The 26,224-nt window shown below is 39.8% G+C and overlaps 1 non-coding gene across 1 annotated transcript; it reads right to left on the reverse strand.

The window, feature by feature from the left end:
- Window positions 1–16,949: 16,949 nt before the first annotated feature.
- LOC130977443 (small nucleolar RNA R71) lies at window positions 16,950–17,057 on the reverse strand. The gene has a single exon (XR_009085133.1). It is a non-coding gene; the product is annotated as a small nucleolar RNA R71 (small nucleolar RNA).
- Between the last annotated feature and the right edge of the window lie 9,167 nt (window positions 17,058–26,224).

Raw genomic sequence — 26,224 nt, forward strand, 5'->3', positions numbered from 1 at the left:
TGATCACCCCGGGAACCATCTAAAGTAATATACATTAGCAAGCGACTGTAAGAACAGTAAAGGCTATGACCTGGCCACGTCAATTACCAACATAACAGTAAACGAACATGAACAAATAGCCAATACCAACAAAACGGTAACAAAATACGGTATAAGGATACTACCGACCAAGCGAGGGACGAACAGTAATTACAAGCCGAGCAAGCGGCTAACATTTTCAAAAGCGATCCAAAAATTACAAAGTTGACAAGTTATAAAGATAAGAAAGTTTGCAAGTTACAAAGTACAAGCTACTTCCTCAGCATGTCAACGATCTTGCCATCCTTAATAGTCTTGAAAATGCCAACCGCCGAGGTGTCGAAGTCAGGAGCCAGCAGCTTCACTTGAGCCTTGAGGGCCTCCTCGATCATCAGAATGGCACTCTTTCACTACTTTACGTCTCTCTATACTTTTTCTTGAATTCAGCAGTCTCGGCTTGGGCCGTCTTTACCAAGGATAGCGCCTCGTCACGCTCCTTCTCCAGCTCGGCCACCCGACCTTGGGAAGAGTTAAGTTGACCCTCTAAGGTGAGCTTGATAAACCACTATTTTATGATTTATATTATGCTCAATTGAGTTGTTTCTATCTAGTCTTTGCTCACTTATTCATATAAATTTCATGGTTTTACAATTCTTTCCTTACTCCTTAATATATGTGAAAATATGTTTCCTAGACCATAAAATTATTAATTTTAATTATCCTTTATTATCATTCGATGTCGTGATCCGTGTGTTGAGTATTTTCAGGCTTTATAAGGCAGGAATGGCTTAGAGAACATGAAGGAAACATGAAAAAGTGGAAGGAACGCACGAAAATGAAGTTTTGAAGGAAATGGCAACGACGCGCACGCATGGACGACGCACACGCGTGACTCGCGCAGAACCCAAGCGACGCGCACGCGTGGACGACTGATGAGCGGATAATTTATACGCTTTTTGGCATTGTTTTTATATAGTTTTTAGTAAGTTTAAGCTACTTTTAGGGATGTTTTCATTAGTTTTTATGTTAAATTCACATTTCTGGACTTTACTATGAGTTTGTGTGTTTTTCTGTGATTTCAGGTAAATTCTGACTGAAATTGAGGGATTTGAGCAAAACTCTGAAAAAGGCTGACAAAAGGACTACTGATGCTGTTGGATTCTGACCTCCCTGCACTCGAAATGGATTTTCTGGAGCTACAGAACTCCAATTGGCGCGCTCTCAACGGCGTTGGAAAGTAGACATCCAGGGCTTTCCAGCAATTTATAATAGTCCATACTTTATTCGAAGAATGACGACGTAACTTGGCGTTGAACGCCAAGTTCATGCTGCTGTCTGGAGTTAAACGCCAGAAAAACGTCATGATCCGGAGTTGAACGCCCAAAACACGTCATAACTCGAAGTTCAACTCCAAGAGATGCCTCAGCTCGTGGATTGATCAAGCTCAGCCCAAACATACACCAAGTGGGCCCCGGAAGTGGATTTATGCATCAATTACTTACTCATGTAAACCCTAGTAGCTAGTCTAGTATATATAGGACATTTATCTATTGTATTAGACATCTTTTGACCACTTTAAACTTTTTATTCATTCGGTCACTTAATCATGGAGAGGGCTGGCCATTCGGCCATGCCTGAACCTCTTTCACTTATGTATTTTCAACGGTGGAGTTTCTGCACACCATAGATTAAGGGTGTGGAGCTCTGCTGTACCTCAAGTATCAATGCAATTCTATCTTCTTTTATTTGGTCTCTATCTTATTCTTATTCCAAGATATTCATTCGTACCCAAGAACATGATGAATCTAATGAGTTAGATAACCCTCATTATTATTCTCACTTATGAGCGCGCGTGATTGACAACCACTTCCGTTCTACATGCAACAAGGCTTGAATGTGTATCTCTTAGATTCCCCAACAGAATCTTCGTGGTATAAGCTAGATGGATGGCGGCATTTATGAGGATCCGGAAAGTCCAACCTTGTCTGTGGTGTTCCGAGTAGGATCCTGGGAATCCGGAAAGTCTCACCTTGTCTGTGGTATTCCGAGTAGGATTCCGGTAATGAATGACTGTGACGTGCTTCAAACTTGTAACCTGCTGGGCGTTAGTGACAGACGCAAAAGAATCAAGGGATTCTATTCCAGTAGGAGCGGGAACCAACCGGTGATTGGCCGTACTGTGACAGAGTGCGTGAGCATTAGCTTTCACTGCAAGGATGGGATGTAGCCATCAACCATGGGTGATGCCTCCAGACTGGTTAGCTGTGCGAGTGACAGCCGCATAGGATATTTCCCCCAGAGGATGAAAGTAGCCACAGCTGATGGTGAACCCCTATACAAAGCTTACCATGGAAAGGAGTAAGAAGGATTGAGTAGAAGGAATAGGAGAGCAGGCGTCCGTGAGCTCTACAGCACCTCCATTCCGCTTATCTGAAATTCCTACCAATGAATCTACATAAGTATTTCTATTCTTTTTATTATTTATTTTCTATTTTATTATTCCTATCCTCGAACCCATAAATAATGTTTAATTCGCCTGACTGAGATCTATAAGGTGACCATAGCTTGCTTCATACCAACAATCTCTGTGGATTCGACCCTTACTCACGTAAGGTTTATTACTTGGACGACCCAGTACACTTGCTGGTTAGTTGAACGGAGTTGTGAATTCCAATAAAGAAAATAAACAGTGCCCTAAGAGTAAACATCATCAAAGTATAAAGAACATAAGGATCACAATTTTCGTCCACCAAGTTTTTGGCGCCGTTGCCGGGGAATGTTCGAGTATGGACAACTGACGGTTCATCTTGTTGCTCAGATTAGGTAATTTTCTTTTCAAAAATCTTTTTCAAAATTTTTCTTTTCTTTTTCGTTTTCTTCAAAAATATTTTCGAAAAAAAAATTAAATTAAAATAAAAATACAAAAAATTTAGAAAATCATAAAAATCAAAAAATATTTTGTGTTTCTTGTTTGAATCTTATGTTAATTTTTAAGTTTGGTGTCAATTGCATGCTTTTAAAAATTTTTCTTGTATTTTTCGAAAATTCATTGCATTCATAGTGTTCTTCATGATCTTCAAGTTGTTCTTGATAAGTCCTCTTGTTTGATCTTGACGTTTTCTTGTTTTGTGTTGTTTGTTGTTTTTCATGTGCATTTTTGCATTCATATTTTCCATGCATTAAAGATTTCTAAGTTTGGTGTCTTGCATGTTTTCTTTGCATCAAAAATTTTTAAAAATTATGTTCTTGATGTTCATCATGATCTTCATAGTGTTCTTGGTGTTCATCTTGACATTCATAGCATTCTTGCATGCATCTTGTGTCTTGATCCAAAATTTTCATGTTTTGGGTCATTTTTGTGTTTTTCTTTAAAAATTTAAATATCAAAAATATCTTTTCCCTTTTTTTCCCTCCAAATTTCGAAATTTTGGGATTGACTTGGTCAAAAATTTTCAAAATTAGTTGTTTCTTACAAGTCAAGTCAAAATTTCAATTTTAAAAATCTTATCTTTGTAAAATCTTTTTCAAAAATCATATCTTTTTCATTTTCTTTATAAATTTCGAAAATTTTAAAAATCTTTTTCAAAATATTTTCAAAATCTTTTTCTTATCTTTATATCAAATTTTCGAAAATTAGCTAACAATTAATGTGATTGGTTCAAAAATTTGAAGTTTGTTACTTTCTTGTTAAGAAAGGTTCAATCTTTAAGTTCTAGAATCTTATCTTGTAGTTTCTTGTTAGTTAAGTAATTTTAAAAATTAAATCTTTTTCAAAATATCTTTTTCTTATAAATCTTTTTATCTTTTTATTTTATCTTTTTCAAAAACTTTATCTTTTTCAAAATTTGATTTCAAAATATCTTATCTAACTTCCTATCTTCCTATCTTTTTCAAAAATTGATTTCAAATCTTTTTCAATCAACTAACTAACTTTTTATTTGTTTCTTATCTTTTTCAAAACCACCTAACTGCTTCTCTCTCTTCTATTTTCGAAAATGTCTCTCTTTTTTTCAAAAATTTCTTTTTAATTAATTAATTGTTTCATGTTTAAATTTTAATTATAATTTTCGAAAATCACTAACCACTTTTTCAAAAATTATTTTCGAATTCTCTCTTCTCTTTTCCACTTCTATTTAATTAATTAATTACTAACACTTCTCTTCACCTCTCTTCATCCAAAAATCCGAATCCATCCTTCTTCTTTCTTATACCCCTTTCTTTTTCTACTAACATAAATGAATCTCTATACTGTGACATAGAGAATTCCTCTTCTTTTCTTGTTTTCTTCTCTTTCATATGAGCAGGAACAGGGATAAAGGCACTCTTGTTGAAATTGATCCAGAACCTGAAAGGACTCTGAAGAGAAAATTAAAAGAAGCTAAATTACAACAATCCAGAAGAGACCTTCTAGAAATTTTCGAACAAGAGAAAGAGATGGCAGAAGAAAATAATAATAATAATGCAAGAAGAATGCTTGGAGACTTCACAAAGCCAACGTCCAAGTTTGATGGAAGAAGCATCTCCATTCCTGCCATTGGAGCCAATAACTTTGAGCTTAAGCCTCAACTAGTTGCTTTAATGCAACAAAACTGCAAGTTTTATGGACTTCCATCTGAAGATCCTTACCAGTTTTTAACTGAGTTCTTGCAGATTTGTGACACTGTAAAGACAAATGGAGTTAATCCTGAAGTCTACAGACTCTTGCTTTTCCCTTTTGCTGTAAGAGACAGAGCTAGAGTATGGTTGGATTCACAACCCAAGGATAGCCTGGACTCATGGGATAAGCTTGTCACTGCATTCTTAGATAAGTTCTTTCCTCCTCAAAAGCTGAGCAAGCTGAGAGTGGATGTTCAAACCTTCAAACAAAAAGATGGTGAATCCCTCTATGAAGCTTGGGAAAGATACAAGCAGCTGACCAAGAGATGTCCATCTGACATGTTTTCAGAATGGACCATATTAGATATATTCTATTATGGTCTCTCTGAATTTTCGAAAATGTCATTGGATCATTCTGCAGGTGGATCTATTCACCTAAAGAAAACGCCTGAAGAGGCTCAAGAACTCATTGACATGGTTGCAAACAACCAGTTTATGTACACCTCTGAGAGGAATTCCGTGAATAATGGGGTACCTCAGAAGAAAGGAGTTCTTGAAATTGATGCTCTGAATGCCATATTGGCTCAGAACAAAATGTTGACTCAACAGGTCAACATGATCTCTCAAAATCTGAATGGATTGCAACATGCATCCAATAGTACTAGAGAGGCAGCTTCTGAAGAAGCTTATGATCCTGAGAACCCTGCCATGGCAGAGGTTAATTACTTAGGTGAACCTTATGGAAACACCTATAACTCATCATGGAGAAATCATCCTAATTTCTCCTGGAAGGATCAACAAAAACCTCAACAAGGTTTTAACAATGGTGGATGTAATAGGCTAGGCAATAGCAAGCCATATCCATCATCTTCTCAGCAACAGACAGAGAATTCTGAACAAAACAATTCTAATTTAGCAAATATAGTCTCTGATCTGTCAAAGGCCACTTTTAGTTTCATGAATGAAACAAGATCCTCTATTAGAAATCTGGAGGCACAAGTGGGCCAGCTGAGTAAGAAAGTCATTGACACTCCTCCCAGTACTCTCCCAAGTAATACAGAAGAAAATCCAAAAGGAGAGTGCAAGGCCATTGATTTAATCAAAGTGGCCGAATGCATCAAGGAGGAGGAGGACGAAAATCCCAATGAGGAAGACCTCCTGGGACGTTCCTCAAGCAAGAAGGAGTTTCCTATTAAGGATCCTGAGGAATATGAGGCTCATCTAGAGACCATAGAGATTCCTTTAAATCTCCTTCTGCCATTCATGAGCTCTGAAGAATATTCATCCTCTGAAGAGGATGAAGATGTGACTGGAGAGCAAGTTGCTCAATACTTAGGAGCTATCATGAAGCTGAATGCCAAGCTGTTTGGTAATGAGACTTGGGAAAGTAAACCTCCCTTGCTCATTAGTGAACTAGATACTTGGATTCAAAGGACTCTACCTCAAAAGAAACAAGATCCTGGCAAATTCCTAATACCTTGCACCATTGGCACCATGAGCTTTGAAAAAGCTCTATGTGATCTTGGGTCAGGGATAAATCTTATGCCACTCTCTGTGATGGAGAAGCTGGGAATCATTGAGGTACAACCTGCCTTGTTCTCATTACAATTGGCAGATAAGTCCATAAGACAAGCTTATGGAATAGTAGAGGACGTGCTAGTAAGGGTTGAAGGCCTTTACATCCCTACTGATTTCATAATCCTAGACACTAGGAAGGAAGATGATGAATGCATCATCCTAGGAAGACCTTTTCTAGCCACAGCAGGAGCTGTGATAGATGTCAACAGAGGTGAGTTAGTCCTTCAATTGAATGGGGATTACCTTGTGTTTCAGGCACATGGCCATCCCTCTGTGACAAAAGAGAGTAAGCATGAAGAGCTTCTCTCAGTTCAGAGTCAAGAAGAGCCCACACAGTCAAACTCTAAGTTTGGTGTTGTGAAGCCACAACCAAACTCTAAGTTTGGTGTCCAAACCCCATATCCAAACTCTAAGTTTGGTGTTGGGAATACCACATTTAAGTTGACCTGATCACCTTGTGGCTCCATGAGAGCCACTGTCAAGCTATTGACATTAAAGAAGCGCTTGTTGGGAGGCAACCCAATTTTATTTATCTAATTTTATTTTATTTTGTTTCTTTGTTATTTTTGTGTTTAATTAGGTGCATGATCATGAGGAGTCACGAAAAAATCAAAAAAATTAAAAACAGAGTCAAAAACAGAAGAAAAAAATTTTTTCACCCTGGAGGACGCACGGGCTGGCGTTCAACGCCCAGAAGGTGCATCTGGCCGACGTTCAACGCCAGAACAGAGCACCATTCTGGCGCTGAACGCCCAAAACAAGCAACAACCTGGCGTTAAACGCCAGGATGCGCACACAGAGGACAATCTGGCGCTGAACGCCAGAAACAAGCATGAAACTGGCGTTCAACGCCAGAAACATGCATTACATGGGCGTTGAACGCCCAGAACATGCACAAATGGGCGTTTGAACGCCAGGATGATGCATGGAGGCATGTTACATGCCTATATGGTGAAGGAATGGAATTTGTTTTCACCTCAGGATCTGTGGACCCCACAGGATCCTCACCTCAGGATCTGTGGACCCCACAGGATCCCCACCTAACATATTCACACCTTACCTTCTAATCCTAGTTTTTGTGAATGTGATTACTCTTCCCCATGTCACACTTCCCAACATCTTCTTCATCAATCACCTCAATTTCTCTTCCCAAATTACCCCATTCACCATTCACATCAACCCCCTCTTCCCCATAAACCCCACCTACCTCCATAAAATTCAAATTCAATTTCCCACCCATTCCCTCCCAAAATGGCCGAACACTAACCCTCCCCTCTCCCTATAAATACCCTCCCATTCTTCTTCATTTTCACACAACACAAACCCCTTCTTCACCCACATAGCCGAACCTACTCTCTCCCTCTCTTCCATATTCTCTTCTTCTTCTTCTACTTTTCTTTTCTTTCTTGCTCGGGGACGAGCAAATTTTAAGTTTGGTGTGGTAAAAGCATAAGCTTTTTTTTTGTTTTTCCATTACCAATGGCACCTAAGGCCGGAGTTTCCTCAAGAAAAGGGAAAGGAAAAGCAAAAGCTTCCACATCCGAGTCATGGGAGAAGGAGAGATTTATCTCCAAAAGCCATCAAGACCACTTCTATGATGTTGTGGCAAAGAAGAAGGTGATCCCTGAGGTCCCTTTCAAGCTCAAAAAGAATGAGTATCCGGAAATCCGACATGAAATCCAAAGGAGAGGTTGGGAAGTCCTAGCCAACCCCATACAACAAGTTGGAATTTTAATGGTTCAAGAGTTCTATGCCAATGCATGGATCACTAGGAACCATGACCAAAGTATGAACCCAAGCCCAAAGAATTATCTCACAATGGTTAGGGGGAAATACTTGGATTTTAGTCCGGAAAATGTGAGGTTGGCGTTTCACTTACCCATGATGCAAGGTGATGAACGCCCCTACACAAGAAGGGTCAACTTTAACCAAAGGTTGGACCAAGTCCTTATGGACATATGTGTGGAAGGCGCCCAATGGAGAGTAGACTCTAAAGGCAAGCCAGTCCAACTAAGAAGACTGGACCTCAAGCCTGTAGCTAGAGGATGGTTGGAGTTCATTCAAAGATCCATCATCCCTACAAGCAACCGATCTGAAGTTACTGTGGATCGGGCCATCATGGTTCATAGCATCATGATTGGAGAGGAGGTGGAAGTTCATGAAGTCATCTCCAATGAACTCTACAAAATAGCTGACAAGCCTTCGTACATGGCACGGCTAGCCTTCCCCCACCTTATATGCCATCTATGTTACTCAGCTGGAGTTATCATAGAAGGAGATGTCTCCATTGAAGAAGACAAGCCCATCACCAAGAAAAAAATGGAGCAAACAAGAGAAGTTCCTCACGGCCCTCAAGGAGAACATGAGGAAGTTCATCATCAACAAATGCCTCAAGGAATGCACTTTCCTCCCAACAACTATTGGGAGCAACTTAACACCTCCTTAGAAGATTTGAGCCATAATGTGGAGCAATTAAGGGTGGAACATCATGAGCACTCCATCATTCTCCAAGAAATAAGAGAAGATCAAAGAGCAATGAGGGAGGAGCAACAAAGGCAAGGAAGGGACATAGAAGAGCTTAAGGACATTGTTGGACCTTCAAGAAGAAGACACCACTAAAAGTGGATTCATTCCTTGTTCTTTATTTCTTTCTGTTTTTGGTTTCTAATTATTGTGTTTATCTATGTTTTGTGTCTTCATTTCATGATCATTAGTATGTAACCATGCCTTAAAGCTATGAATAAATTCCATTAGTCCTTCACCTCTCTTAAAAAGAAAAATGTTTTAATTCAAAAGAACAAGAAGTACATAATTTTCGAAATTATTATTGAATTTAGTTTGATTATATTGATGTGGTGACAATGCTTTTTGTTTTCTGAATGAATGAATGAACAGTGCATATGTCTTTGGATCTTGTTGTTTATGAGTGTTAAAATTGTTGGCTCTTGAAAGAATGATGAACAAAGAGAAATGTTATTGATGATCTGAAAAACATCATGAAATTGATTCTTTAAAAAAAAAAAAAAGGGGGCGAAAATTTTAAAGCAAGGATCCAAGGCTTTGAGCATCAATGGATAGGAGGGCCCAAGGAAATAAAATCCAGGCCTAAGCAGGCTAAATCAAGCTGTCCCTAACCATGTGCTTGTATCATGAAGGTCCAAGTGAAAAGCTTGAGATTGAGTGGTTAAAGTCGTGATCCAAAGCAAAAGAGTGTGCTCAAGAGCTCTGGACACCACTAACTGGGGACTTTAGCAAAGCTGAGTCACAATCTGAAAAGGTTCACCCAATTATGTGTCTGTGGCATTTGTGTATCCGGTGGTAATACTGGAAGACAAAGTGCTTAGGGCCACAGCCAAGACTCATAAGTAGCTGTGTTCAAGAATCAACATGCTTAACTAGGAAAGTCAATAACACTATCCGAAATTCTAAGTTCCTAGAGAAGCCAATCATTCATAAACTTCAAAGGAAAAAGTGAGATGCCAAAACTATTCAGAAGCAAAAAGCTACAAGTCCCGCTCATGTAATTAAATTAATATTCATTGATATTTTGGACTTTATAGTATATTCTCTTCTTTTTATCCTATTTGATTTTCAGTTGCTTGGGGACAAGCAACAATTTAAGTTTGGTGTTGTGATGAGCGGATAATTTATACGCTTTTTGGCATTGTTTTTATATAGTTTTTAGTAAGTTTAAGCTACTTTTAGGGATGTTTTCATTAGTTTTTATGTTAAATTTACATTTCTGGACTTTACTATGAGTTTGTGTGTTTTTCTGTGATTTCAGGTAAATTTTGACTGAAATTGAGGAATTTGAGCAAAACTCTGAAAAAGGCTGACAAAAGGACTGCTGATGCTGTTGGATTCTGACCTCCCTGCACTCGAAATGGATTTTCTGGAGCTACAGAACTCCAATTGGCGCGCTCTCAACGGCGTTGGAAAGTAGACATCCAGGGCTTTCCAGCAATATATAATAGTCCATACTTTATTCGAAGAATGACGACGTAACTTGGCGTTGAACGCCAAGTTCATGCTGCTGTCTGGAGTTAAACGCCAGAAAAACGTCATGATCCGGAGTTGAACGCCCAAAACACGTCATAACTCGAAGTTCAACTCCAAGAGATGCCTCAGCTCGTGGATTGATCAAGCTCAGCCCAAACATACACCAAGTGGGCCCCGAAAGTGGATTTATGCATCAATTACTTACTCATGTAAACCCTAGTAGCTAGTCTAGTATATATAGGACATTTATCTATTGTATTAGACATCTTTTGACCACTTTAAACTTTTTATTCATTCGGTCACTTGATCATGGAGAGGGCTGGCCATTCGGCCATGCCTGAACCTCTTTCACTTATGTATTTTCAACGGTGGAGTTTCTGCACACCATAGATTAAGGGTGTGGAGCTCTGCTGTACCTCAAGTATCAATGCAATTCTATCTTCTTTTATTCGGTCTCTATCTTATTCTTATTCCAAGATATTCATTCGTACCCAAGAACATGATGAATCTAATGAGTTAGATAACCCTCATTATTATTCTCACTTATGAGCGCGCGTGATTGACAACCACTTCCGTTCTACATGCAACAAGGCTTGAATGTGTATCTCTTAGATTCCCCAACAGAATCTTCGTGGTATAAGCTAGATGGATGGCGGCATTTATGAGGATCCGAAAAGTCCAACCTTGTCTGTGGTGTTCCGAGTAGGATCCTGGGAATCCGGAAAGTCTCACCTTGTCTGTGGTATTCCGAGTAGGATTCCGGTAATGAATGACTGTGACGTGCTTCAAACTTGTAACCTGCTGGGCGTTAGTGACAGACGCAAAAGAATCAAGGGATTCTATTCCAGTAGGAGCGGGAACCAACCGGTGATTGGCCGTACTGTGACAGAGTGCGTGAGCATTAGCTTTCACTGCAAGGATGGGATGTAGCCATCAACCATGGGTGATGCCTCCAGACTGGTTAGCTGTGCGAGTGACAGCCGTATAGGATATTTCCCCGAGAGGATGAAAGTAGCCACAGCTGATGGTGAACCCCTATACAAAGCTTGCCATGGAAAGGAGTAAGAAGGATTGAGTAGAAGGAATAGGAGAGCAGGCGTCCGTGAGCTCTACAGCACCTCCATTCCGCTTATCTGAAATTCCTACCAATGAATCTACATAAGTATTTCTATTCTTTTTATTATTTATTTTCTATTTTATTATTCCTATCCTCGAACCCATAAATAATGTTTAATTCGCCTGACTGAGATCTATAAGGTGACCATAGCTTGCTTCATACCAACAATCTCTGTGGATTCGACCCTTACTCACGTAAGGTTTATTACTTGGACGACCCAGTACACTTGCTGGTTAGTTGAACGGAGTTGTGAATTCCAATAAAGAAAATAAACAGTGCCCTAAGAGTAAACATCATCAAAGTATAAAGAACATAAGGATCACAATTTTCGTCCACCAACGACGCAAACGCATGCCTAGCGCAAAGCACAAGCGACGCGTACACGTGACTGACGCGTACGCGTGACAAGGAAAACTTCCAAATGATGCGCACGCGTGACGGACGCCACGGGCAGAAAATTGCAAAAAATGTCCCCACCAATTTCTGGACTCCTTTTCGGCCCAAATCCAAGTCCAGAAAACATAGATTAGAGGCTATAAAGTGGGAAAATGCATCCATTCAATAGAGAGAGCATTCATTGAACATTCATGATATACAAATTTAGGTTTTAGATGTAGTTTTCTAGAGAGAGAAGCTCTCTCCTCTCTCTTAGTTTTTAGGATTTAGGATTTTTATTAGTTTTAGGCTATTTCTTCATTCCAGGTTCAATGTTCCTTTACTTTAAATTTCTCTTCTACTTTTATTTATTCTATTATTTTAGTTTGTTAATATTGGTTTATGAACTCCATGTTAGGATTGATTTTCTTATTTAATACACATTGAGGTATTTCAGATTTAAGATTGCTTTCTTCAAATTCATGTTATTGATGCTTCCAATTTAATTTAGATTTTTCTCCCTTTGCTTTGGTTGAGTAATTGGTGACACTTGAGTTATCAAACTCAGCTGATGATTGAAAATTGGAATTTACTGATTGATTTGGATCCCTCTAAAGCTAGTCTTTCCATAGGAGTTGACTAGGACTTGAGGAATCAAATTGATTAGTCCAATTGACTTTTCTTTATTTAGTAAGGGTTAACTAAGTGGGAGCAATGAACAATTCTCATCACACTTGATAAAGATAACTAGGATGAAATTTCCAGTTCTTATACCTTGCAAGGGTGTTCATGATAATTAATTTACTTTATTGTTAATTTATTTCCTTGTTTCCTATTTCAAAAACCCAAAAATATACATTTTTCCATAACCAATAATAAATCATACTTCCCTGCAATTCCTTGAGAGACGACCCGAGGTTTAAATACTTCGGTTATAAATTTTATTGGGTTTGTTTTAGTGACAAACAAGTTTTTGTACGAAAGGATTTTTGTTGGTTTAGAAGCTATACTTACAACGTGAACTTATTTGTGAAATTCTAGACCACGCAAGAATCCGTTCGTCAAAATGGCGCCGTTGCCGGGGAATTGCAAACGTGTGCCTTATTATTGGTTATTGTAAATATTTTCTTTTTGCTTATTTATTTATTTTTTGTTTTTAATTTTTATTAGCTACTATGAGTTCTCACCCCTCTGGCTTTAAGTTTGGTTCCAATGTTGTTGCAAGGAATGGAAGCTATAGTAGAAACATGCATCGAGGTCGAAACAATAAGAAATGGAAGGAGCCACGAGGATCTGATCAACCCTTTCGGCAACAACACTTTCCAAAGTACCATGGACAATGACTATTCTACGATGCATACCAAGACAATAGTTACGGTGGACCCCCTTGTAGTTACCAACAAGCCCAGCCATATGTTTATAAACCACCTCCTCAACATAACTTTGAACCACCATACTCACAAGCCAACTACAACCATTCACCTCCTTATGACCCTAACCCGTATATGCCCCAATTCCAACCCAACTACTCCCAAGAACCACCACTCTCATATGCACCATGCCCATATCCAGTGGAACAAGAATCAAAGGATCGTCTCAAGAAAACAATGAACCAATTTCATGCAACTCTTCACCAATTGGAGCAAGCGATAAATCGATTACCCTCCCAACCTTCGGACGTTCAAGGAACCCCCATGGCTTCATGTGGGGAATCTAATGAAGAACGTAGCATAAAGAGCATGACTTTGTACTGGAACAAGTAGAGGAAGCCGAATTTATAAAAGAAGAAGAATTGGTTGAAGACTTAGGAGACGCTGAACCTCCATGGCAATCAAGAATTGCAGAGAATTTTGCCAAGAAAATTACAACTAATGCCAAAGAGGATAATGCACAACCCCCAAGGCATGTATCTTATGAAGAATTGGACGGAACAAATCAAGAAGCTAATTTCCTTGGCAATGATGATCGTGAATCAAACTCTTCTAGTGATGAACTTGTGATGAGCGGATAATTTGTACGCTTTTTGGCATTGTTTTTAGTATGTTTTTGGTAGTTTTAGTTGAGTTCTTAGTATATTTTTATTAGTTTTTAGTTAAAATTCACTTTTCTGGACTTTACTATGAGTTTGTGTGTTTTTCTATGATTTCAGGTATTTTCTGGCTGAAATTGAGGGATCTGAGCAAAAATCTGATCCAGAGACTCAAAAGGACTGCAGATGCTGTTGGATTCTGACCTCCCTACACTCGAAGTGGATTTTCTGGAGCTACAGAAGCCCAATTGGCGCGCTCTCAACAGCGTTGGAAAGTAGACATCCTGGGCTTTCCATCAATATATGATAGTCCATACTTTGCCCAAGATTTGATGGCCCAAACCGGCGTTCAAAGTCACCCTCAGAATTCCCAGCGTTAAACGCCCAAACTGGCACAAGAATGGGAGTTAAACGCCCAAACTGGCACCAAAACGGGAGTTAAACGCCAAGAAGAGTCTCTACACGAAAATTACTTCATTGCTCAGCCCAAGCACACACCAAGTGGGCCCGGAAGTGGATTTTTATGTCATTTACTCACCTCTGTACACCTTAGGCTACTAGTTTTCTATATATAGAACCTTTTACTATTGTATTTTCATCTTTGGATTGTTTTTGATCCTTTGATCATCTTGGGACATCTAGTTCTTAGATCATTGGGAGGCTGGCCTCACGGCCATGCCTAGACCTTGTTCTTATGTATTTTCAACGGTGGAGTTTCTACACACCATAGATTAAGGTGTGGAGCTCTGCTGTACCTCGAGTATTAATGCAATTACTATTGTTCTTCTATTCAATTACGCTTGCCATGGAAAGGAGTAAGAAGGATTGGATGAAGGCAGTAGGAAAGCAGAGAGACGGAAGGGAAGGCATCTTCATACGCTTGTCTGAAGCTCTTACACCAATGACATACATAAGTATCACTATCTTTATCTTTTATGCTATTTTCGTTAATCATCATACCCATTTGAGTCTGCCTGACTGAGATTTACAAGGTGACCATAGCTTGCTTCATACCAACAATCTCCGTGGGATCGACCCTTACTCACGTAAGGTATTACTTGGACGACCCAGTGCACTTGCTGGTTAGTTGTGCGAAGTTGTAGTGATCACAATTTCGCGCACCAAGTTTTTGGCGCCGTTGCCGGGGATTGTTTGTGTATGGACAACTGACGGTTCATCTTGTTGCTTAGATTAGGTATTATTTTTCTTCAGAGTTCTTAAGAATGAATTCTAGTGTTTCAAGGTGATGTTCTTATCATCACCAAAGCTGATTGATCTTCATCAATTTAGCTCCTGAATGCAATGTCCTGCTGAAGCTTTGCCGGCCATGTCTAATTCCTTTAGACTAAAGCTTTAGACTAACATTGCATGATTCCTGGAATTCTAATTAAGAATTTTGATACCTTTATTTTCCTTTTCACTTAATTTTCGAAAAAGCACAAAAAAATTGCAAAATCATAAAATCCAAAAATATTTCTTGTTTGAGTCTAGAGTCTCATCTTAAGTTTAGTGTCAATTGCATGTCTCTGTTCTTCTTGCATTTTTCGAATTTTTGCATGTGTCTTAATTAATCTTCAAGTTGTTCTTGATGATTTTCTTGTTTTGATCTTTGAATTCTATTGACTTGAGTATTTTGTTGTTTCTCATATGCATTCTCATTTTGTTAGTGTCAGTAGTATACAAACTGCTAAGTTTGGTGTCTTGCATGCATTGTTATTTGATTTTAGTTGCATTTTGATTATTCCTCATTATTAAAAATCCAAAAATATTTTTAATTTGTGTCTTTTCAAGTCAATGATACAGAGAATTGAAGATTCAGAACATACTGCAGAGGAATTATACAGAAAAAGCTGAGCATTCAAAAATGCCCAGTGAAGAAGACAGACTGGCGTTTAAACGCCAGCCAGGGTGCCTGGCTGGGCGTTTAACGCCCAAAAGGGTAGTAGTTTGGGCGTTAAACGCCAGAATGTGCACATTCTGGGCGTTTAACGCCAGGATGGCACAAGGGGGAAGATTTTGTTTTTCAAATCAATTTTTTTCAAGTTTTCAAAGTTTTTCAAAATCAAATCTTTTTCAAATCAAATCTTTTCAATCAAATCTTTTTCAAAATCAATTTCTTTCCTTTTTCAAAGATACTTACTAACAATTAATGATTTGATTGAACATTTTTTGCCTTTTCTGTTAAGGAAGGTTTTATGCTTGAATCATATCTTTTCTTGTTAGGCAAGTCATTAATTTTTAAAATCATATCTTTTCAAATTGTTTTCAAATCATATCTTTTAAAATTGTTTTCAAATCATATCTTTTCAATCATATCTTTTTAAAATCATAATTTTTCAATCACATCTTTTTTCAAAACAAGTTTTCAATCATATCTTTTTTATTTCTAATTTCAAATCTTTTTCAAAAATCACTTGATTCTTTTTCTATTCTTAGTTTTTGAGAATCAATTAGTGTTTTTCAAAATGTTTTCAAAATCTTTTACTTAATTTTCAAAAATTACTTCCCTTCTTCTCACATCCTTCTGTTTATGGACTAACACTATCTCTTAATGCAAAATTCGAACTCCATCTTCTATGATAAGTTCGAATTTTCTACTTCTGTCTTCTATTTCTCTTCTTCCTCTGACACCTCAAGGAATCTCTATACTGTGACATAGAGGATTCCATATTTTCTTGTTCTCTTCTCTTTCATATGAGCAGGAACAAAGACAAAGGCATTCTTGTTGAAGCTGACCCTGAACCTGAAAGGACCTTGAAGAGAAAGCTAAGAGAAGCCAAGACACAACTCTCTTTAGAGGACCTGACCGAATTCTTCAAAGAAGAAGAACACATGGCAGCCGAAAACAACAACAAAGCCAACAATGCAAGGAAGGTGCTGGGTGACTTTACTGCACCTACTCCCAACTTCTATGGGAGAAGCATCTCTATCCCTGCCATTAGAGCAAACAACTTTGAGCTTAAGCCTCAATTAGTTTCTCTAATGCAACAGAATTGCAAGTTCCATGGACTTCCATTAGAAGATCCTCATCAGTTTTTAGCTGAGTTCTTGCAAATCTGTGACACAGTCAAGACTAATGGGGTTGACCCTGAGGTCTATAGACTGGTGCTATTCCCTTTTGCTGTAAGAGACAGAGCTAGAATATGGTTGGATTCTCAACCTAAAGAAAGCCTGGACTCTTGGGAAAAGCTAGTCAATGCCTTCTTGGCAAAGTTCTTTCCACCTCAAAGATGGAGTAAGCTTAGAGTGGAAGTCCAAACCTTCAGACAGAAGGATGGAGAATCCCTCTATGAAGCTTGGGAAAGATACAAACAATTAATCAGAAAATGTCCTTCAGACATGCTTTCTGAATGGAGCATCATAGGTATTTTCTATGATGGTCTCTCTGAACTATCCAAGATGTCTTTGGATAGCTCTGCTGGAGGATCTCTTCATCTGAAGAAGACGCCTACAGAAGCTCAAGAGCTCATTGAAATGGTTGCAAGTAACCAATTCATGTACACTTCTGAAAGGAATCCTATGAACAATGGGACAAGTCAGAAGAAAGAAGTTCTTGAGATTGATACTCTGAATGCCATTTTGGCTCAGAATAAAATATTGACTCAACAAGTCAATTTGATTTCTCAAAGTCTGTCTGGAATGCAAAATGCACCTGGCAGTACTAAGGGAGCTTCATCTGAGGAAGAAGCTTATGATCCTGAGAACCCTTCAATGGAAGAGGTGAATTACCTAGGAGAACCCTATGGAAACACCTATAATTCTTCATGGAGAAATCACCCAAATTTCTCACGGAAGAATCAAGAGGGACCTCAACAAGGTTTCAATAACAATAATGGTGGAAGAAACAGGTTTAGCAATAGCAAGCCTTTTCCATCATCTTCTCAGCAACAGACAGAGAGTTCTAAGCAGAATACCTCTGACTTAGCAACCATGGTCTCTGATCTAATCAAAACCACTCAAAGTTTCATGACTGAAACAAGGTCCTCCATCAGAAATTTGGAAGGACAAGTGGGACAGCTGAGCAAGAAAATTACTGAACTCCCTCCTAGTACTCTCCCAAGTAATACAGAAGAAAATCCAAAAGGAGAGTGCAAAGCCATAACCATGGCCGAATATGGAGAGGAAAGAGAGGAGGTGGACGCCACTGAGGAAGACCTCAATGGGCGTGCACCAATCTCCTCTGAGTTCCCCAATGAGGGACCATGGGAATCTGAGGCTCAAAATGAGACCATAGAGATTCCATTGGACTTACTTCTGCCTTTCATGAGCTCTGATGAGTATTCTTCCTCTGAAGAGGATGAGTATGTCACTGAAGAGCAAGTTGCTAAATATCTTGGAGCAATCATGAAGCTAAATGACAAGTTATGTGGAAATGAGACTTGGGAAGATGAATCTCCCTTGCTTACTAAAGAACTGGATGACTTGTCTAGGCAGAAACTGCCTCAAAAGAGGCAGGATCCTGGGAAGTTTTCTATACCTTGTACCATAGGCACCATGACCTTCAAGAAGGCCTTGTGTGACTTAGGGTCAAGTGTAAACCTCATGCCCCTCTCTGTAATGGAGAAATTAGGGATCTTTGAGGTGCAAGCTGCAAGAATCTCATTGGAGATGGCAGACAACTCAAGAAAACAAGCTCATGGACTTGTAGAGAATGTTTTGGTAAAAGTTGAAGACCATTACATCCCTACTGATTTCATAGTCCTAGAGACTGGAAAGTGCATGGATGAATCCATCATCCTTGGCAGACCCTTCCTAGCCACAGCAAAGGCTGTGATTGATGTTGATAGAGGTGAACTAATCATTCAAGTGAATGAAGAATCCTTTGTGTTTAAGGCTCAAGGATATCCCTCTGTCATCATGGAGAGGAAGCATGAAGAGCTTCTCTCAAAACAGAGCCAAGCAGAGCCCCCACAGTCAAACTCTAAGTTTGGTGTTGGGAGGCCACAACCAAACTCTAAGTTTGGTTTTGAACCCCCACATTCAAACTCTAAGTTTGGTGTTGGGAGGTTCCAACACGGTTCTGAGTATCTCTGAGGCTCCATGAGAGTCCTCTGTCAAGCTAATGACATTAAAGAAGCGCTTGTTGGGAGGCAACCCAATGTTTTATAGTTAACTATTTCCTTTTGTTATTTTATCTTTTTTGTAGGTTGATGATCATAAGAAGTCACAAAATCAATGAAAAAAGCAAAAACAGAATGAAAAACAGGAAGAAAAACAGCACACCCTGGAGGAGAAGAAGCTGGCGTTCAAACGCCAGTAATGCTAGCTGTTGGGCGTTTAACGCCCAGTCTGGCACCATTCTGGGCGTTTAACGCCAGAAAGGGGCACCAGACTGGCGTTAAACGCCAGTAAAGGGCAACAACCTGGCGTTAAACGCCAGGAATGGGCACCAGCCCGGCGTTTAACGCCAGAAATGGCTCAAAACGTGGATTTTGATGCTATTTGGTGCAGGGATGACTTTTCCTTGACACCTTAGGATCTGTGGACCCCACAGGATCCCCAAACAACCCACCACTCTCTCTTCTTCTTCACCCATTCACCAATCACCTCAACATCTCTTTCTCTTCACCACTCACATCCATCCTACACCACTTCTTCCCCTCTTTGGCCGAACACAAAACCACTCCCCTCTTCCTCATTTCTTCTTCTTCTACTCTCTTCTTTCTTCTTTTGCTCGAGGACGAGCAAACCTTTTAAGTTTGGTGTGGTAAAAGCATTGCTTTTTGTTTTTCCATAATCATTTATGGCATCCAAAGCCGGTTCAACTGAGAAGGCATGACCTCAAGCCCATCACTAAGAAAAGGATGGAGCAAACAAGAGACCACTCTCATCAAGAGATCCCTGAGATGCCTCAAGGGATGCACTTTCCTCCACAAGACTATTGGGAGCAACTGAACACCTCCCTAGGAGAATTAAGTTCCAACATGGGACAACTAAGGGTGGAGCACCAAGAACATGCCATCTCCCTCCATGAAATTAGAGAAGATCAAAAGATCATGAGAGAGGAGCAACAAAGACAAGGAAGAGACATTGAGGAGCTCAAGCACTCCATAGGATCTTCAAGAAGAAGAAAGAGCCGCCATCACTAAGGTGGACCCGTTCTTTAATCTCCTTGTTCTTTATTCTTCTGTTTTTCGAAAATTTTGCTTTATGTTTATCCATGTTTGTGTCTTATGATCATTAGTGTCTTAGTGTCTATGCCTTAAAGCTATGAATATGAATCCATCACCTTTCTTAAATGAAAACTGTTTTTATCACAAAAGAACAAGAAGTACAGGATTTCAAATTCATCTTTAAAACTAGCTTAATTAGTTTGATGTGGTGACAATACTTGTTGTTTTCTGAATGTATGCTTAAACAGTGCATATGTCTTTTGAATTTGTGGTTCATGAATGTTAAAATTGTGGGCTTTTGAAAGAATGATGAAAAAGGAGACATGTTACTGAGGATCTGAAAAATCATAAAAATGATTCTTGAAGCAAGAAAAAGCAGTGAATACAAAAAAAAAAGGAGAAAAAGAAGGAGAAAAACGAAAAAAAGGGGAAGAAAGAGAAAAAGAAAGAAAAAGAAAAAAAATAAAGTTGTGATCCAAGGCAATAAGAGTGTGCTTAAGAACCCTGGACACCTCTAATTGGGGACTTTAGCAAAGCTGAGTCACAATCTGAAAAGGTTCACCCTATTATGTGTCTGTGGCATGTATGTATCCGGTGGTAATACTGGAAGACAGAGTGCTTTGGGCCACGACCAAGACTCAATAAGTAGCTGTGTTCAAGAATCATCATACTTAACTAAGAGAATCAATAACATTATCTGGATTCTGAGTTCCTAAAGAAGCCAATCATTCTGAATTTCAAAGGATAAAGTGAGATGCCAAAACTGTTCGGAGGCAAAAAGCTACTAGTCCCGCTCATCTAATTTGGAGCTTAGTTTCATTGATAATTTGGAGTCTATAGTATATTCTCTTCTTTTTATCTTATTTGATTTTCAGTTGCTTGAGGACAAGCAACAATTTAAGTTTGGTGTTGTGATGAGCGGATAATTTGTACGCTTTTTGGCATTGTTTTTAGTATGTTTTTGGTAGTTTTAGTTGAGTTCTTAGTATATTTTTATTAGTTTTTAGTTAAAATTCACTTTTCTGGACTTTACTATGAGTTTGTGTGTTTTTCTATGATTTCAGGTATTTTCTGGCTGAAATTGAGGGATCTGAGCAAAAATCTGATCCAGAGACTCAAAAGGACTGCAGATGCTGTTGGATTCTGACCTCCCTGCACTCGAAGTGGATTTTCTGGAGCTACAGAAGCCCAATTGGCGCGCTCTCAACGGCGTTGGAAATTAGACATCCTGGGCTTTCCATCAATATATGATAGTCCATACTTTGCCCAAGATTTGATGGCCCAAACCGGTGTTCAAAGTCACCCTCAGAATTCCCAGCGTTAAAACGCCCAAACTGGCACAAGAATGGGAGTTAAACGCCCAAACTGGCACCAAAACGGGAGTTAAACGCCAAGAAGAGTCTCTACACGAAAATTACTTCATTGCTCAGCCCAAGCACACACCAAGTGGGCCCGGAAGTGGATTTTTATGTCATTTACTCACCTCTGTACACCTTAGGCTACTAGTTTTCTATATATAGAACCTTTTACTATTGTATTTTCATCTTTGGATTGTTTTTGATCCTTTGATCATCTTGGGACATCTAGTTCTTAGATCATTGGGAGGCTGGCCTCACGGCCATGCCTAGACCTTGTTCTTATGTATTTTCAACGGTGGAGTTTCTACACACCATAGATTAAGGTGTGGAGCTCTGCTGTACCTCGAGTATTAATGCAATTACTATTGTTCTTCTATTCAATTCCGCTTGCCATGGAAAGGAGTAAGAAGGATTGGATGAAGGCAGTAGGAAAGCAGAGAGACGGAAGGGAAGGCATCTTCATACGCTTGTCTGAAGCTCTTACACCAATGACATACATAAGTATCACTATCTTTATCTTTTATGCTATTTTCGTTAATCATCATACCCATTTGAGTCTGCCTGACTGAGATTTACAAGGTGACCATAGCTTGCTTCATACCAACAATCTCCGTGGGATCGACCCTTACTCACGTAAGGTATTACTTGGACGACCCAGTGCACTTGCTGGTTAGTTGTGCGAAGTTGTAGTGATCACAATTTCGCGCACCAACTTGCATCCACAATTGAACTCTTTGAGCTTAGAGAATTTTCCCCAAGTGAATACGAAGCCAATGTGGAGGTAGACTTTTCTCAACCTCCAACTTATGACTTGAGTGATGAGGAAGAAATCGAAGACTTTGATCAAGATGTGGTTGTAGTTGAAGAGGTTTATCAGGAATTGAAAGAATTCACAGAGGAGTACAAGGAAGTGGAGCCTGCAAAACCACTGGAAACACCTGTCCCAAGGCCATTACCACCTAATAAAACCTTCAAGTGGGTAAAATTCTTAGCCTTTATCTTCACCTTTCCACTTGAATATGGTTTGCTTGAAACCGATGGCTAGCTTAGAGCTCTTTGTGGCTTTAAAAGTAAGAGGAAAATGATTAGTGATCGGAGTCTGTATGCAAGATGCAATAAGGTTCCACACTTCAATTTAAGGTGCAAGGTTGGGATAGAGCTCGATTGAATGGGTCTCAGCAGATGTGTGGTCATCTTAGTGAGAGTTCAAATTCCATACTGCCCGGCTGGAAAAATGTAGATCAAATCAAGGACAGGTACAAAAGCAAGTTTTGGGATCCTGGAATTCATTCTAATAACCAATACCCCTTGAGCCCGATCACCTGCTTTAACTTGCTCGAAGGCTTTACGTGCCTAGTTTGGGACCCTGGAGGATATTGGATTTCCAAACATTGGTGGAGATTTTTGGATGAGTTCAAGCATAAGCCACCATAACAAGGAGCCCATCAGATGTCCAACTTAAGGACTTTAACTAAAAGTGCTAGGTGGGAGACAACCCACCATGGTATGATCGTTCTTTTTCAATCTTAATTTTCTTTTGTTTTGTTTGTTTTTAGTTTAATTTTATTTCCCTCTAGTACCATTCATAACATCTGCATCAACATCTTCATATTTGCATTATGCATATATATATATATATATATATATATATATATATAAACCACACCATGCGTGCGCGTAGGCCACGCGTGGGCGTCAATTCCAAATCGACGTCTCCATTCAACGAACAGAAAGTTAGGCTAGAATCGTGCGGCTGGGGAGCGATAAGCAAAAATTAGGCCACGCGTGCGCGTCCATGACGCGTTCGCGTCGCTTACATTTTTGGCACATCACGCGAGAGCGTGGGCGACGCGCACGCGAGAGCGTGGGCGACGCGCACGCGAGAGCGTGGGCGACGCGCACGCGTCGCCTAAAAACTATTTGTTCCATCAAATCAAACAGAGAGTTGCGCCAAAACGGCGCTGGAGTCGTGCGTTTAGCACAATTTTGGTCGACGCAATCGCGTACTTTACGCGGGCGCGTCATCTTCACCCATCCCTACCCACATGGTCGCGTCAATGACGCTTCTACGTCGTTGCACTTTCGCCTCATCCATGCTCTCGCGTAACCCACGCATCCGCGTGGATTTAAATTCACTAACACCCCTGACACGGAAACCCTAATCTTCGCGTGCCCATTTTTCCCCCTTCCCCAACGATCCATCTCCACTCTCCTTCCCTCCATTTCCCCTATAACCGCCGCAGCCCACTACCACCTCCCACCGGAGCAGCTGCCGCTCGTTCCCCCTCACCCCTCCTTCTTCTCCTCTTTTCCTTCTCCTTTTTCCCCTTACCCCCTTCTTCTCACCCCTGCCCCGTCGCCGACCCCAAACCTGTCGCCGTCGCACCCAGACTGCCGTGCCGCCACCGTCGACGACCCCTGCCGCCACCACAGCACCGCCATACCACCCCTCTCTCTCTTTGTTCCATTTCTTTCACGGCACTAACAGGTTCCACTGCACTCCGATTCCTTTCCCGTTCAAGTTAGTTAGTTTGCATTTTTTTTCAATTCTGTTCAATCTAGATTAGTTAGATATGCATGTTTAGTAGTGGATTCTAGGTGGTTAGGTAGCTAGGATATGGTTAGAGGATTCTAGGTCTGATAATTGCTCCGTACTTGCTGTTTGAATTTTCTTCTTTTTACTATTGGTTGACTGTTGTTGTTGCTGTTTCACTGTTTCATGGCTGCGATAATGTTCAGCCACATGCCATCATTCTTATATGTTGCATTTGTTACTGCTGCTTGCAATTGTTGCTCTGCATTATCTTGAAATCCATGTGCTGACTAAAATTGATATCCTTCTACATAATTTATGTTCCTGCCTTTTTGAAATTTCCTATGATTAATCAAGTGCTCCATTTCAATTTCCATTTCAATTATGCACTTGTACCTTTAAACTAAACCAGGCTTGATTTTTGATTGCTTTAATCTTATGCTACTGTTCTGGTCTACATTCTACCTTGAACCTATCTTGATTGAGATTTCTGCTCAATACCATTTTACTTGCTAGTTTGATATAACTTGTTTTGAGACTCTTATAAATTGCTAATTCTGTTTGACAATTGCTACTTGCATTATTATGCTGTTTGATTTTTCAGGAACATTCCTTTTACTGCCGGAATGCTGTCCAATTTTCCTCATAACCGGTTTTCCTTAAATTGCCATTCATGACTTGCCTTTGGTACTTTTCCGTTGTGCTTTAATTGGTTTAAACCAAAGTTACCTCATGACATACTGGGCTAGCATTCACTATCTCTTTTGGTTCCCTTCCAACTTCAATTGCATTATTGATGATTATTAATCCTTTTCATGCTTCTTTTATTTTCATATTTACCATCAATAATCTGCATTCTCTGCATGAATGTGAGTTACTTGTTCTTCAAGTTTGTGCATTTCTGTTAGCTGGAAACTACAATACCATGCCACTAACTTTAACTTCCCTTTTTAACTTTTGACTTCATTACCTTTCTAACTTCTCTCTTGGTTTACACTAACCTCTTTTAACCCCTTTCATGGCATGTTTATTGTTGTTTCATGCCGAACATGCATTGTGCATTTCAGTTAATAGTTTTCGGATTGTGATTTTTAATTGAATTCTTTGAATTTTATCTTGCCTTCAGTCCAACCTTCTATATCTTTCTAACTTACTTCATGCTTTGGCTTTTATCCCTAGTTTGCCCATCTATTCTTATATCGCTTGAATCCTATTTACCTTTCTGTTTTTTTGCTTTAAGTTGATAATTGTATCTTGAAACTTCTATTTTTCAGGATGTCTGATCTAAAGGGGAAAGGCAAAGCTAAAGCAGGCACAGGTAAAAGAAAGAGAGGAGAAGCATCTACCGCCCTATTAGATTCCTGCATGATGATTCTTGGCGTGAGAAGAACTTCTCTCTGCAGGAAAAAGTAGATCAACTAGTGCCTGTCACTGATCCGATCACGTTCACAAATTGTTATTGTGAACTAAAATATGATGTATTTGGGACTAAAAGGCACCTATACTTGGAAAAGACCCTCCGAATTCCAGCTGAACTACAACCGTACACTACAGAATAGATAAAACAGAGAGGCTGGTTCTTTCTGGAGAGGACTTGGTAGAAGTTAATGTATCCTGGATTCGGGAATTCTATTGCAACTATTACAAGACAACCCTGGATGCAATACAGCTCAGAGAAAAATAGATTCTAGTCACTGAGGAGGCAATTGAAGATATCCTCTAGTTCCTGCCTAAATCCGATCAGCCAGATGGTTATCAGAAGGCTGAGGAAGATATGAGATTTATGCGATTTGATTGGAAAGAAGTGAAGCAAACCATATCCATTGACCCAGTTGTCCCATGGGTTATGGGCAAGTCAACAATAAACCCAAAAGGCATAAAAATCATTTATCTGAATGATGAGGCTCGGCTATGGCAGCAAATTCTGAGCAACTATGTGATGCCAAGCACTCATGAAAAAGAGGTGCCAGCTGCCATGATTACTCTTATCTCGTGCGTAATGGAAGGCAAGGACCTGTACCTTCCTCAGTTCATCAGGAATTCCATGGCTAAAGTCCATATTAGAGGCACTCTGCCCTTCTCTTATTTGATTACCCAGTTAGGCCGCCGAGCTGAGGTATCATGGGAGCCTGAGGACGAGAAGCCACCAGCCGACGACTGCAAGAAGATCATCCCACACGGTAAGAAGTTTGAGGCTCTGGGCTACAGACCGCCCTCTATTACTGCCTCTGCTGATGCAGCCACATTTTCTGCTGCCCCTTCAGCACCTGCTGCACCAACCACATCAACAACACCCTCACCTGCCTCCCAGCCCGTCTACCACCTTGTGCAATGCCTATTCGAGCGCCTGGACCAGATGGAGCACCGCAACCAGCGGCGATATGAGCAGCCTGAGCATCGCAGCAAATGACGCTATGAGCATTTGAAGTTAATGATCCGGTCAGGTCACACTGACATCCCCTCCGAGCCTGACACACCATCAGAGCCATCTGAGGAGAAGGTGGATGA

The sequence above is a fragment of the Arachis stenosperma genome, chromosome 4 (assembly GCF_014773155.1).
Source record: "Arachis stenosperma cultivar V10309 chromosome 4, arast.V10309.gnm1.PFL2, whole genome shotgun sequence".
Taxonomy (NCBI): domain Eukaryota; kingdom Viridiplantae; phylum Streptophyta; class Magnoliopsida; order Fabales; family Fabaceae; genus Arachis; species Arachis stenosperma.